This window comes from Doryrhamphus excisus, chromosome 9 (assembly GCF_030265055.1).
Source record: "Doryrhamphus excisus isolate RoL2022-K1 chromosome 9, RoL_Dexc_1.0, whole genome shotgun sequence".
Lineage (NCBI taxonomy): Eukaryota > Metazoa > Chordata > Actinopteri > Syngnathiformes > Syngnathidae > Doryrhamphus > Doryrhamphus excisus.
The window spans coordinates 16,263,044-16,277,522 of NC_080474.1; the positions used below are offsets into that span (position 1 = coordinate 16,263,044).

Below are 14,479 nucleotides of genomic sequence, written 5' to 3' on the forward strand. Positions count from 1 at the left end.
AAATTAGCATAATAGGTCCCCTTTAAATATAACGTATATATGTTTTACTTTTTTAAAAATAATTTGACATTACTGTATGATGCATATTTGTGGCACTGAAATTTTCAAATTAACAATGCATCACAAGTAGGAGATTAATGTTCATTCATTTTTACAATTACAATTTTTAACCTATCAATTATAGATTATAAATTATGTATTCTTCTATGTATCAATGTATCTTGTCATAGAAATTCTGTGCATTAAAAAATTCTATAAAAGGATTTGTTCCTGCTACTGCGCAAATTTGTCATTTTATCTCCGGTGTATAAAATAAGACAAATTATGATATTATTCTTATTATAACTGCAAATTCAAATAATCCTTATGACATTATTGAGAATAATGGGGGGAGCGCATGTGCAGTCCATACCTGCAGCCTATAGAAGCAATATGGAAAACAATAAATCTAATGGGCATTTGCACAGTATTGTACATTGTCCACTTGCTGCACTGCCTTTGCCACGCACACACACACACACACACACACACACACACACACACACAAATTACAAAGAGTCGGGTCATTGTGGGCCGTGTTGCTCTCACAGTGAGTGGCGCTGGTTAACAGTGCTTTGCGTTGAAGAGCGCCACAAGAGGAGGGTTCACTCAAACACATGACCGCTACTACCTAAATATTAGTCTCTCTCAATGCTTTCAGATTGGGGATGGCGGTGGGGGATGCCACGCCGCCTCAGTCATTTCGGTGCGTGTCCGTGTGTGTACGTGGGGGGAAATTACATGCACAAGGAGAGGCTGTTTGGTGGGGTAAATAGAGTTGCAATTATTCTTTTAACCTAGCAGATTGTCACAAGCACCAACACCGGGCAACCGGACACACGGAGTGGGAAACAGTGGCAGACATTTTGTTGAGCGTTCGCTCACAAGTGACAATGTCACGATAAAGAAGACATTAGCATTTAATATAATGCAATACAAAAAAAACAGTTATAATGATGCTCAAACAGTTTCTGTAAAAGGCGTCATTTTATAAAACAAAGAATTAAAGAGGAGGAAATATGAAATATGTCAGTTATATTTGATTGTCATACTATGTTGTATAGTTTTGTATAAACCTTGGCTCACATTACACACTTTCCTAAGTACTTACAATAAGAAAGAGTACATTTGGAATACAGGAAGTGAACAAATGCATTGCAACTCATGTGAAACGGATGAGGGGTAGGATTAAATAAGCTTTAAATTCTTCCTACTCCTTCCTAGACGTTATCATGGTAATTATGTATAGTAATATTAAATGTGTATTAATACTACGAGTTCATCCATGGGCATGTACATATATGGCCTATGTACAGTATCACCACATTTGAGGGAGATATATTCAAGATATATTATGTTCTTTTAAACAGTATCAGAGCGCTAGACAGACATTTTTTTTATTCAACATCAACAAAATACATTTTTACAAAATATTTTCACACGTCCTACCTCATATTTTTCCAGTGCTTACACTAGGGCGTGACACTAAGTTATTCATTTTCATGCTATACACTCACGGCACAGTGACTGTAAAATGCTCATTCAGCAGCACACAGTTGCAGGAACCTTTTTTTTTTATTTTTATTTACTCTTCAACACTTCACACACCAAATAGCTACAGCCGACGACTGCCTTTTGAATCCACAGTTTTTTTTCCCCTAACCACACACACACACACACACACACACACACAGCCATATTTCATGGATGCTCCTGAGTGATTGCTTCCTTTAGCATTAATTATATCACCATGCCGTAAATACATAAACAGCAGACATAAATCTTATAGACTAGACACTCTGAAAAGGATAGCCGCTCTTGAATCCAAATAAAAAGCACATCCTACTCATACTCTAAACACATACATTGGAGAAGAAATATTACAGCGATCTGGCTGCTGCATCCACACACACACACACACACACACACCAAGGCTAATAATGTTATCAGCTCGGATCACCAGCTCAGCAGATCTCAAACTGCGTGTCAACCCACGATAACTCACCACACACACACACACACACACACACAGAGGTGTTGTGTGGCCCTTGTCAATAGGACATTGAGGGGTTTGCCACTAATGACCAGTGTAGAGATAAGAGAGGAGAGGTTAATGTGTTGCTGTGGGTGATCAAGATAAAAACGATCCCTTCAAGCTTGCAGACAATGACACAGCCAGGGACGAGCGAGCGAGCGAGGAAGAGAGAATGTGGAAAAGCACAGGTGAGACTAAAAAAAAAAGAAAAATACACATAAAAAAGCCTTGCAGAAACATAATGCACTATATCTATGAAAATGTTCATCACACAGCATAAAGTGGAAGGAAAATAACTTAACAGTTATAAGTTATATCAAATCATGTCCCTGCATGCTAAACAAAACCACCGAGCTCCTTGTTGTGACTAGACCAACCACAACATTAGGTACACCTGCACGAGTTAGTTCAACTCAAAATTTCTGCCTTCACAATAATAATGATATTTGTGATTGTGCTTTGTGTAGAATTGTACTACAGCGCACGGAGAGATGGACATACACAATTAATAGTTTAATCAATTATACCGTGTTGATTGATGAATTGTGTCTTAAAGCAACTGAGTGCATCACTTCCCTGCAACCACCAGAGGCTCTGTTGATGTAGTTTCAGCAAGTGTGCAATTTGACCGCAGCCTCACACTGAATCCGTTATGGCTCTGGTCCTGATCCAGAGAGTGCTACGGCATCTGAAAGAAGAGTTCTTTTCCATTGTGCCATACGGCTGCACCACACGGAGCTGGTGTGAGCCTAAAAGCCATTTCAATCTTGCAAAATGCCTCCGCAACAGAGCCGCGACAGATTCAGTGTGAAGAACAACATGTAGGATTCGCCTACTGGCAAAGAGACGCTTTCCGGACCTTCCAGGATCATGCCAATTCACGCAAATCCAACAATTCCCTGTGAATTATGTAACTGTGTTCAATCCCTGGAACTGTCATCCATATTTTGGCCGGTCAAATCTATCCTTGAGCCATGCTCAGACATGAATGTCAACTGTGTAACCAATCAAATGATTCCCTACATCGCCACCCTTGAAACTTGCTTGACTAACACTGTAAAAAGCACTCGACTCGCTGATGACTTGGTCTTTATGACTTATATCAAGACATCATGTTGCAAATTATGTTTTACATTGAAACGTAATTGTGTCAGTCATGGAGGCGGCTAGAACAAAAATGATTCAAGGATGAGTTCAAGGATTATCTTTTTTTCTTATTATTAAGAAGAGAAGAGAACGTCTGCAGCTCACAAATCAGTAACATCCAACTTTATCCGTCACTATAAAACTCACAAAGAAAGGTGTGTCCTTACAAGTCAGAAGCATTGCTTGGTATTTACAAGGGTTCCCACGAGACAAAACGATGCACAAGATTTCCACGAGAATGAGACAGGACACAATTTTAACAAAAGTATAATGAAAAAAATAAGACTGGCCAAACAATACCTATTAAACCACTATGTTATGATAATATATAATAATATACAGTGTTCGCTCGTTTATCGCGGGGGATAGGTTCCTAAAATAGCCCACAATAAAGGGAAATCCGCGGACTTTATTGTTTAACTATTATTATACAAAGCTACAAAAGCACCGTACACTTTATACACATTTTCTCACATTTCTATATTGCTTAAAATCTCAAAAAAGTTCAAACCGTCGTTGTCTCACTCCTATTTCACTCCACTGCCTTTTTTGCCAGCGTCGTTTTTGTATCCTCGTTAGAACATAATGCTGCATTACACCTCCCGTTGCAGTCCTCCTAAAACCGATGATGAATTTATTCTGAAATGGTATTCTCCAGCTATGTAACTTCTACATTCCTTCAGCATGTCCAGAAGTCCAACATTTGTGGAATGGTTAGCATCCGCCACTGCCTTTGGGCACACAACGTTTCGTAGACATTGTGGGAGAAACTTGAAAACATACAAAGACTGCAAGCTAGCAAGCTAGTGATGATCTACAGCCAATCACCATGCAGAAGACTATTGTTACAAATTGGTGTAAAGAAAAAAAACATTCTATGGAAAAAAACACTGATCTTACTATTTATTTTAATGTATTAATTGTAATAATTTAATCATGTTAATATTAATTGCCAAAAAATCTATTAACCTACACATTTTAAAACTAACTTCAAACAGGAAACAGCTAATATATATAACCACAATAATAAACATAATGTTAAATTAATAGCAAAACATAGCATCAATTGACAAACGCCAACTCCCCACTACGCCCCCCAAATGTCCCCCTCCCTTCTCATCCTCCATCTGTGTGGCCGGCCTGGGTCGTCTGACATTTGGACACTTGTCAATCATCTCTTTCAATAGCCCAAACGGCAGGAAAAATAGAGTCGGGGGGTCAGAAACTCGCCGTATCACCATGGCAACAGCTGCATTGAAGTTCATAGCCTGCTGGGACTGTAGCGCTAAGTGTGTGCATGTGTGTGTGAGAGAGAAACTCCATTTTAGTTTCTGGTTCAAGAGTGTGTGTGTGTGTGTGCGTGTGTGTGTGCATGCCTCCTTGTGTGTCCAATTGTTCACCATCAGCCAGAGGCAAATACTCACCTCCCCACCTTGCAACCTCACATGCCGCTTTTAGCCTTTTTCTCCCAAATACTCCTCTTTCACATTTTTTTTATTATTTCTACCTTGCTCTTCCAAGCGGCAGGTCAGAGATCAAGGCCCCACAGGAAGTACAGCATCCCCCACCAGCACAAAATACGGACACTTAACCTTTCACCTTTTCCTCTTCCTTTGCCAGTGTGCTTCACCCTGATGGTTGACTGACTCGCCCTTGCAGCAGGAACAAGTCATTTTCATCGCATCCAGTTATTACTTGCAACCACTGTGCCACCGTTGGAGGAACGACTTTGGTGAGACAATATTTATATTATCTCTTGCTGCCATACGCTATCAAATACTATACAGAATATATAATAAAAATACCCAGATCTGTAAATATGGAAAAATTAACAAATAAATTATACAAATAATGAATAAATAAGTATATTAACCAGAGGTGTGGACTCAAGACTTGACTTGACAAATATAAAAGACTTGCAAGTCAACATTCATTCATTCATTCATTCATTTTCTACCACTTTTCCTCACGAGGGTCGCGGGGGTGCTGGAGCCTATCCCAGCTGTCTTTTGGGGCGAGAGGCGGGGTACACCCTGGACTGGTCGCCAGCCAATCACAGGGCACATATAGACAAACAACCATTCACACTCACATTCATACCTATGGACAATTTGGAGTCGCCAATTAACCTAGCATGTTTTTGGAATGTGGGAGGAAAACCGGAGTACCCAGAAAAAGCCCACGCATGCACCGGGAGAACATGCAAACTCCACACAGAGATCGCAGAGGGTGGAATTGAACCCTGGTCTCCTAGCTGTGAGGTCTGCGCGCTAACCACTCCCCCGCCGTGCCGCCCTTAGACATTAGTGACTCTGGAAAAATACTTCAGTTTTTCAATGAGTGTGTTGATTTCAAATGCGTCCCCATTGAATGTATTCAACTAGTGTTATCGTTATGATCCATAATACATTTTCCCCACAGAATCTGCATCAGTGAATGTACCTATGAACATCCAATCAGGTTTAAGAACAACATGACATGGATTCCATTTGTGTGAGCGCCAGATTGCTGTAGAGTGGCATTGATTGACACCGGGATGTGTCGACATGCTACTGAAGATGATTTCATTTCGATTTGCAAGTTACAAAGTCATTAACAAAAATAAAATCGCTGTGTGTAAAACCTGAAGGACAGGAACAACAGATGAAGAAACGACAACTACAAACTTTGGTCGAGACGTAATGTTGCACTGGGAGTTAATGTTTTTGTAACTGTAGCTTAGCATCCATATAATAATAGTTGTGGTTACAAACACTGATATTAAGTTAGCTGCAGAATATGGATAATAAATAACCTCATGTAAGTAAGCCCTCGTTTATCATGGTAAATTGGACCCGACCGTGATAAGTGAATTTCCGCAATGTAGTATTAATAAACTGAATATTGTGTGACCACCTTTTGATCCAAAGCAGATACTGACTGGTTTTCTGACCCCTTCCTTACTGCCTCCAATACAGTTAAACTGCACATTTTGGAGTAGCCTTTTATTGTGGCCAACCTAGCATCTCAATATGCTACACGTGGACATGAATCATAAATGATAAATGCTCACTAATACACATTTAGACAGATTTGTTAATATTTGAGAATGACGGGCCTTTTGTGTACATTTAGATCTTTGACTTTGAACATTATATTACAATTTGATATTAATGATAGTATATTTTGACTGGCAAAATTAATTTATTTAATGGATATACAGTATGCTCTGAAGGCCATGGACTTATTCATTAACCTTTCATTTATTTTATGACCGATTTATGTAGTTCATTCATTCAGTCGCCTTTTTATTTACTATTTGTTCACGGTCTTAACTTACACAATGCCGCAGCACTTTGAATAGATCTATGAAAAGGAAACTTTCAATTAAATTCGACATTAATTGGTTACAGTATAAAAAAGGTTCAATGTAGTTATTTCTACTTACATTGACAAGTTATTAATTCACGTATATTAGGTTAATTAGTGACTCTAAATGGTCCGTAGGTGTGAATGTGAGCGTGAATGCTTATTTGTGTTTGTGTGTACCCTGTCTATTACTCAAAGTCAGCTGGGATAGGCTCCAGCAGACCAGAGAAGATGGATGGGGTTTCTTTAAAGGTACAGTACTTCTGAGGGTGGTGCTCCTCAAAAGTGTTTTTACGGGTCGTCACTTTTCACCTCAAGGTCAGAGTGAAATTATTGCAAAAGGAAGCCATGTGTTAAAGTGAAATAAATGAGCCTATAGGTTTGTTTTCAGTATTGCTGCTAATGCCATGTTGCCAGTCAGATTATTTCCCCCCATAACACTCCAAGTTTGGCATGTTTCCTATTTCTTAGCAGTCTAAAAATGAGGACGAGTTGCTCCTTTGTGAGGTAGCGCCATATCTAGTAGTGGAACACACTGTGTCCAATAATGTGATTGTGAAGACAAAAAAAATAACAATAACTAACATTTCTAGCTTGTGTGCTGCTTTCGGCTAACACACACACACACTTGAACAAATATGTGAATTCATATTGGATGAAGGGAGCAACAACCAAGCCAGCAAATACAGCCGCTGGTGGTCCGCAATAAATATGGAGGATAATTTGTTTCTCCCGTCAGGAAAATGGCTCCGATTGAGTCTGGAGGGACAATCCAGTGACCTGTTTAGCGAACACTTATCGCAGAGAGGCTCACCACAGCTATTCACGCGGCCTGTGCGGATCGCCTGCTGCACAAACAGCTCCAAAAGCTGACAGCATGGGAGAAATCACTTTAATGACGGGCTTGAAAATTGCTAAAAATAAAAAAAAATAAAAAGGCATCTGGGTTGAAAAATAATGGCACAATATTTACAGTTTATTTCAGACTGAAGCGTGTTTTATAGCTTGGGTTTGTACGTTTTTTTTTAAGAAAACACAGAATAAAACATTGAAATTTCTGCAACTTTTGAGTTAAATCAGCTTCTAATGGCCGTTTGATGTGGATTAACATGCTCCATTACCCACAATGCACCAAAGCTTCCAGAATCATTACACACACACACGTTCTTGCTCCCACAGATGGTCAAGGCCTGACTGGTGTAATTCTAGGGGATAATTCATGGGATAATCTCCAACCAGCCAAGCATTCGGAGCGCTGCCACCCAAGTTTGCCCACAGCCTGATTAGCGGGCGCTGCAGTGCCAGCCACTTGTAGTGACCAACACAGCCAGCAGCCACTTTGCAGCCTTGCAAAATAAACAAACAAGCAGAAGGAGAAATGTGGGCGGCATACATGCAACCCCCCCCAATCACACTGATGCTTCACTAAAGGTTAAATACACACACATCCCAAACACACTCAAATAAAGCTAAATGAGCTTGTACATTATGTGTGATTGCCATCTTGTGGTCAGAATCAGTACCATAACAAGCCAATAAATAACTTATGGCAATGTGACTATTATTCATTCATTTTCTACCGCTTATCTTCACAAAGGTATTTAATATTAACATTAAATACTGTATTATTAAGAATCTTCTGTTTTATAGCAATCTTATTATTTCAAATATTGACATACTACATAAAAAGAATGAAATGAAACGCCAAAAACATGCTAGGTTAATTGGCTCCAAATTGTCCATAGGTATGAATGTGAGTGTGAATGGTTGTTTGTCTATATATGCCCTGTGATTGGCTGGCGACCAGTCCAGGGTGTACCCCGCCTCTCGTAAAGTCAGCTGGGATATAAAAAGAATGGAAGGGCTTGTTTCGTGCATTGATCAATGCTGACATCTAGTGGCCAAAATGAAACATGGCATTCAAGGCGAAGTTTCTGGAGCAGAAAGCATATTATATACTAGATACACAGAATAACACTTTATTCCGTTACTTCATGTGTAGAAAGTATTTTTTAAATGCTATCACAATATCCATATATTTAGAAAATGTGTCAAATTTAAAAAATACATAAAATGAAATACAAATATCAAAATAAAAATATGTGGAATTGATGTAGTCATAATACATGAAAAAATCTAAATATGTCAACTGATGAATTAAAATATTCTGTATAATAATAATATTTCAATTAAATTCATTTGCTATTATATTATAAACACAATACGAATAGATTAAATATCAAAAAATATTACATGTGGCTTGTTGCTATGTAAATTATTTTTTATTAAGTATTAGTTAAATCAAATATACTAAATGTAAAAATGAATAAACGTACCATAAAAATACATAAAACCATACAGATTTTTTTAAGTGCTATTTGATAACAATAAAAAAACAGAAACTTTAGTTTGTAGTCAGTTTTAATAAAACGTAATCCACACAAAAAGTTTTACTTAATTATTGACTTAAATTAGTTGACACCAAGCTTTCAAATCAAACTTGTGCATGAACTTACAGTACACACACACACACACACACACACACACAGAAAGGTGTCATTCCTAGTTTTACTCACCATGAGTTTGGCTTTCATTGAGTTTGAGTTAGAAGGAGCTCTTCAACACATGCCCTGCAAGTGAAACAGTTTCACCAGAAAAGGTAGAAGAAGAAAAAAAATTCCAGGAGCATCCAGGGATGTACCTTCTGCACATTTGGTAAGAATTCCAAAGAGTTTGTAGGGAAAGGAAGGTGTGTGTGTGGAGTGTGAAGCAGAATGAGCAAACAGTGGATGGAGCCAAGCATCACCTGTCGTCCCCCCCCCACCCCACCTACACCCCACCCCCCTACGTCCCTTCATCTCTCACCACCTTCCCTTGCCACAATCCCCTCCTCACTTGACTCGTTCACTCCATGAGACACTTTTGCTTTAAAAAAAAAAAAAACACAAAGAAAAATCCCCCCGCCTTCTGTTTTTATCTCCCATGACTCCTCTCGCCTTGCCACTTTCCATCTAATGAGTCGTCGCCTCGGCCCCGACCATTACCAATTTTCTCCGATTTCGTGTCCATCCCCCGCTCCTCCATCCTGCCGCTTTCCATCTCTGGCTTCCTTATATATCCTCAGCCTCTCCTTTGCCTTCTCCCCATCTCCGGCAGCATGAATATATTATTATCTACACAATGGGGCCCTGCGTATTGTTTATGAATTACCAGCCTCACGGCCAAACAAAGCCTATTTTCATAAGAAACCTCCATTTCATTTCAGCTCCAATTAGATTGGGGGGGCTGAAGAATAGGAGTCCTCAGGCCTCAGCCCCTAAGGATGGCAGGTCCATTCAGCTGCATTCAATGGGGCCTTATTGCTTCTCCGTACAAAAGAGCACGTGGACCAGCTTTCAGACTGAAACAGCCACCCAAAAAAAATGACTGGGAGACAGTACTGTACAATAACAAATCTTTAAAGAAAAGGACACTGAGTGCTTATCCTCCCGTCCCATCAATTCATCCCTCGCTCCTGGCTTTATTCTTCTCTTCCGCCGCTAGACTGTGGACATTAATGACAGACAGTTGAAAGAGAGAAAGAGAGAGAGGAAGAAAGAGGAGAAGAAAAGAAAGCGAAGCAGCTCCGTTTTTTTCCCACAATGCACGTCAAGTCTAAATGATCACTGGCTTTCTGAATAGTCTCCCGTATGTACAAGTGTGTGTGTAGTTGATTGATTCCATGCTTTCAAAAGAAAGAAAGAGCGAACAGACTGCCACAAGAAGAAGACCTTGATGCTTTTTCTGAGCACCAACAATGGTGGCAGTTTCACACCGTGACAGGCTGTCAGTCCGTCCAACTATACATGGGGGTGGAGGGGGGGGGGGGGGGTCAGAAGGGTGCTAATACACTTCACAGGTTCCTCAAGCAGACACTTGACTCACTGGTAAAGTGAGCTTATGATGCGGCTTGCACTAAGAGACAAACTTTTAGGGGTATAGTAGCTTGTCATGAAGGTGATCGATGGTCCCGCTTTAAGACCATCATCATCAAGGCCTGGTCACATGGGTATCATACCCTGGTTAGGATTGATTCAACGTTGAATCACGAAAATTGCATATTGTCACAGAGTGCAGGATCCAAGCTAAAAAAAAAAGAAGAGGTGGATGTGGCAATAAGTTGATCGCTGAAATGTCTCCCCGGCCAGTGGCATTTAAGTATGCTCGGAAAACCCCGAAAATAAACGCAAAGCATGCGAATTCAACATATGTTACCTGGTGTCTTTGAATGCGACCCCTCATTGCTGATTCATTCATTCATTCATTTTCTACCGCTTTTCCTCACGAGGGTCGTGGGGGTGCTGGAGCCTATCCCAGCTGTCTTCAGGCAAGAGGCGGGGTACACCCTGGACTGGTCGCCAGCCAATCACAGGGCACATATAGACAAACAACCATTCACACTCACATTCATAACTATGGACAATTTGGAGTCGCCAATTAACCTAGCATGTTTTTGGAATGTGGGAGGAAACCGGACTAAAACCCACGCATGCACGGGGAGAACATGCAAACTCCACACAGAGATGGCCGAGGATGGAATTGAACCCTGGTCTCCTAGCTGTGAGGTCTGCACGCTAACCACTCGACCGCCGTGCAGCCCTCTCATTGCTCATGATACATTCAAATGTTCTGAGACTAAAAAAAAATAGTGTTTTTTGTTTACACAACACGTCATCAACATAATCAACCTACTGTACCATGTGGGCATACACCTAAAAAAAAAAACACCCATATGTTGTCACCGCAAGGCATGCTGGGTAGCTTGTAGTAGTCTTTCTCCTAACATTTTGCCACGTTTGTCGCATTTTTGCTTCATTGTGAAATATGTTGATTAGGTCATCAGAGAATTAAACAAGGAGGAATTAAAATACTCTTAATATTATATTGTTTATAGTTCAAATTGTTATTGCAGCCCGACTACCCAGCATGCCTTGCGGGCATCTGGAAATGATAGTTTTAAGGTACATGTGATGTTTGGCACTGCGTTAACTGCCCACCCGTGTTAATACATATATTCTAATCCTGTCCTGTCATGTATAGTTCAATAAAATATAGTAAAACTGGATATATTTTATCATAGCAAAGGGTGATAAATCATTATTAATTTGAAAAATGATTAATCTGATTCATTTGACAGCCCTCATTTATTAAGAAGGTAAATATAGGGAGTTGACAAAGGTCACATGACTCGCTGGCCAGATTATCTCACATGTTGAATGTGAACTGGGCCTTTGTTGGCAAGGAGGCGAGTGTAAAATAAAAGGCAACAGATTTCATTACCAGCAAGTGGACAAGGTGAGAGTCGCAGTTGAAAAGGTTGACCTCTGTGTTTATTCATTCAATAGATGAACAATAGACTTTAATTGACTGGTGCTTTAAAAACACTAACCATGAGTACCATGTGAAATAACAGTTTTACAAATACTGTGTAATTATGATGCAAGCCGACTTAAATTCACATGACAAAACATTAATAACGTGACTAGATTAATTAACCTTTAACTTCAAATTAACCTTTCTAATCTCATTTAAAAACTGCTCTGAAAAAACCCCACTTTGAAGTATTTTCATTTTAATTCATTACATTGCGTCGGTTAAAAAAGATATTTAATGGAAAAAGTGGCTTTATAAAGTACTTTCCTTTTTAACAGACGTGAACTGATGCATTTTCATTCTGCTGTATTTGACACTAGTCGGCAACTGCTGCCTGCAACCTTTAGGTCGACCACCAGGGGGGGATATTGCTGTGTTCTTTTGACAGATACCTCCATCTATCTATCTATATCTATATATACACACACACACCTTGTTGATAAAACTATACCAGATATATCAAGGAGTCAATGGGTCAATTTTTCATGGTGCTGACTATCATTGTCTGAATATCATCATTTGATCAAGACTTTTAACATTCCATGCTACTGAACAAGCAATACAAGTTTGTACTGTATTATCTGTGCTATCTGTGCCCCAATGAATAGTATTATTTTTTATGGAGTGTCATGGCTAGGATGTTACGACATGATTAAAAACTATATATTAGAAAAAGAAATCAATGCAGTGTATAGTCCTAACCTTCAGTCCAATCAATTCAAAAGAACGAGTGCAAAGCCCCTTAATACAGATATAGAACTTTTTGTCACAAGTGTGCAATGAAAATGTTAGCTTAGAAAAGTAACAATCCCATACTCAAAATGTCATAATAGTGAGCATGCAACATTTGCAATTGAGCATAGTGTTAACACTCAAGGTATCTAACAAATGTGCAACGTTTCAAAGTAAACAAAACAAGGTAAAAAAAAAAAAAAAAGTGATCATACCTGCCTCTGTTTGTCTGGTTTTGCGGCCTTGTAGAATCCAAGGATGTTCCAAACTTCAGCTTTTTTTGCAGATGTGTTGAAAATCTCTCACGGTGACTGCTAGTATTTACGTCCATTCTCGTCTTCAGCTATGCTACAATAGTCGACAATCCTTTCACCAGCAGTGCAGGCTATTGCGTTCTTTTTGCTTCTCTCGCAAGGACCTGTGCATGTCTCCACAATCGATTAATCTACAGATTTATGGATGATTCTTATCGATGCAAGTGGCTTCTTCCGGCGCAGCCGAGAATTGTTTGCCTGTCAATCCAGGTATCTGGTCCATCGGCTTGTAACCATACTAATTACACAACAAGACACACCTGTGCTTGGTACAGGAGAAGCTAATTGGAGGAAATAAGGGAATCAGAACATGGGGGTGGGGGGACACAGGGGACAGTCACAGAACAAATAAGGTCACACCAAACACAGACAGCATAAACCAGAACACAAACAACAGAATGTAACACATAGTTTTTTTGTTTTTTTTTGTATAAGTGTCAGAGAGGTGGTAAAATCATCAAATAAATGATTTTTTCTTCCCTATAAATGTGGTTAGAATATTGTATTCTCCTATTAAAGCATGCCAAAGTTTCAGATCATGAGGTTTGCACATTTGGAAGTGAGTGCTGAAAGAAGTTTGGGATGGGTCAAAACGATCAGATTCTGAGGGCGTCGCAAAACTGTTCCTTTGTGATGTCACAGAGGAGCGGGCTTCCTTGTGAGCATGGCTGTAAGCCAGATACACTCACTAGCAATGGCTTGTAAAAAGTATTCCTAAAGTGCCACCATCAGGCACAGGTGGTTTGTGTTCCTGATTCCCTACCAGCAAAAGAAAACATTTTAATCTTGTCAACGGCATTTCACGCTGGACTATTTTGTAAACATCGGCCATGCAGGTGGACTAGCCGACAAACTGTTGCTGAACGCTGAAGCCTTTCCAACATTACTTAAGTCATGTGGAAGAGTCAGAAAATCAGTGTTGTGTGCTTGTCTGTGTAGCAATATAGAGTGTGCATACAGGAAGCAAGGTTGCTAATAGCCATTTCCCACCATCAGTGGCTCTACTTGTGTTTTTTTAAACATTGGTAGCCCCGCAAAAAACATTACATGTTACCGATGCTATAGAAAACTTTGAAGGAACCTCTTTTCTTGAGAAACTTCGGACTGTCCAGTCTCTACATCCGGAAATTAAAACAGTTTAAACCGTTTTGACAGAAAGTACAAAATCCAAAGAAGCTGAATAGGTGCAGATTCTGGAAGAACTAGAAAGCTTTCTGTGCTTGTTATCCTGGTTACTCAACAACTCAAAATAACAATAACAATAGATGTTATATAGTATATTTTAAGGTACCCAAAGCACTTCAGTCAAGTGAACCCGTTATTCATAAGTCCTCAGTCACACACAGATGGTAACGTCTCTTGCCCAAGTGACTGGGTAGAAGGAGCGAGGATCAAACCAACCTTCTGGTTTCTGGACGACCTGCTCTACATCCTCAGCCGCTGCCGCCCTAAA

General features: G+C 39.7%; 1 protein-coding gene across 1 annotated transcript in view; it reads right to left on the reverse strand.

Moving 5' to 3' along the window:
• The window catches only part of sox1a (SRY-box transcription factor 1a), an 85,397-nt gene extending 72,130 nt beyond the window's left edge, over nt 1-13,267 (reverse strand). Inside the window, exon 1 of the mRNA XM_058081164.1 lies at nt 12,928-13,267. The gene's annotated coding sequence lies outside the window, so the exon portion shown is untranslated. The remainder of the gene's footprint in view (nt 1-12,927) is intronic.
• Nucleotides 13,268-14,479: the final 1,212 nt, after the last annotated feature.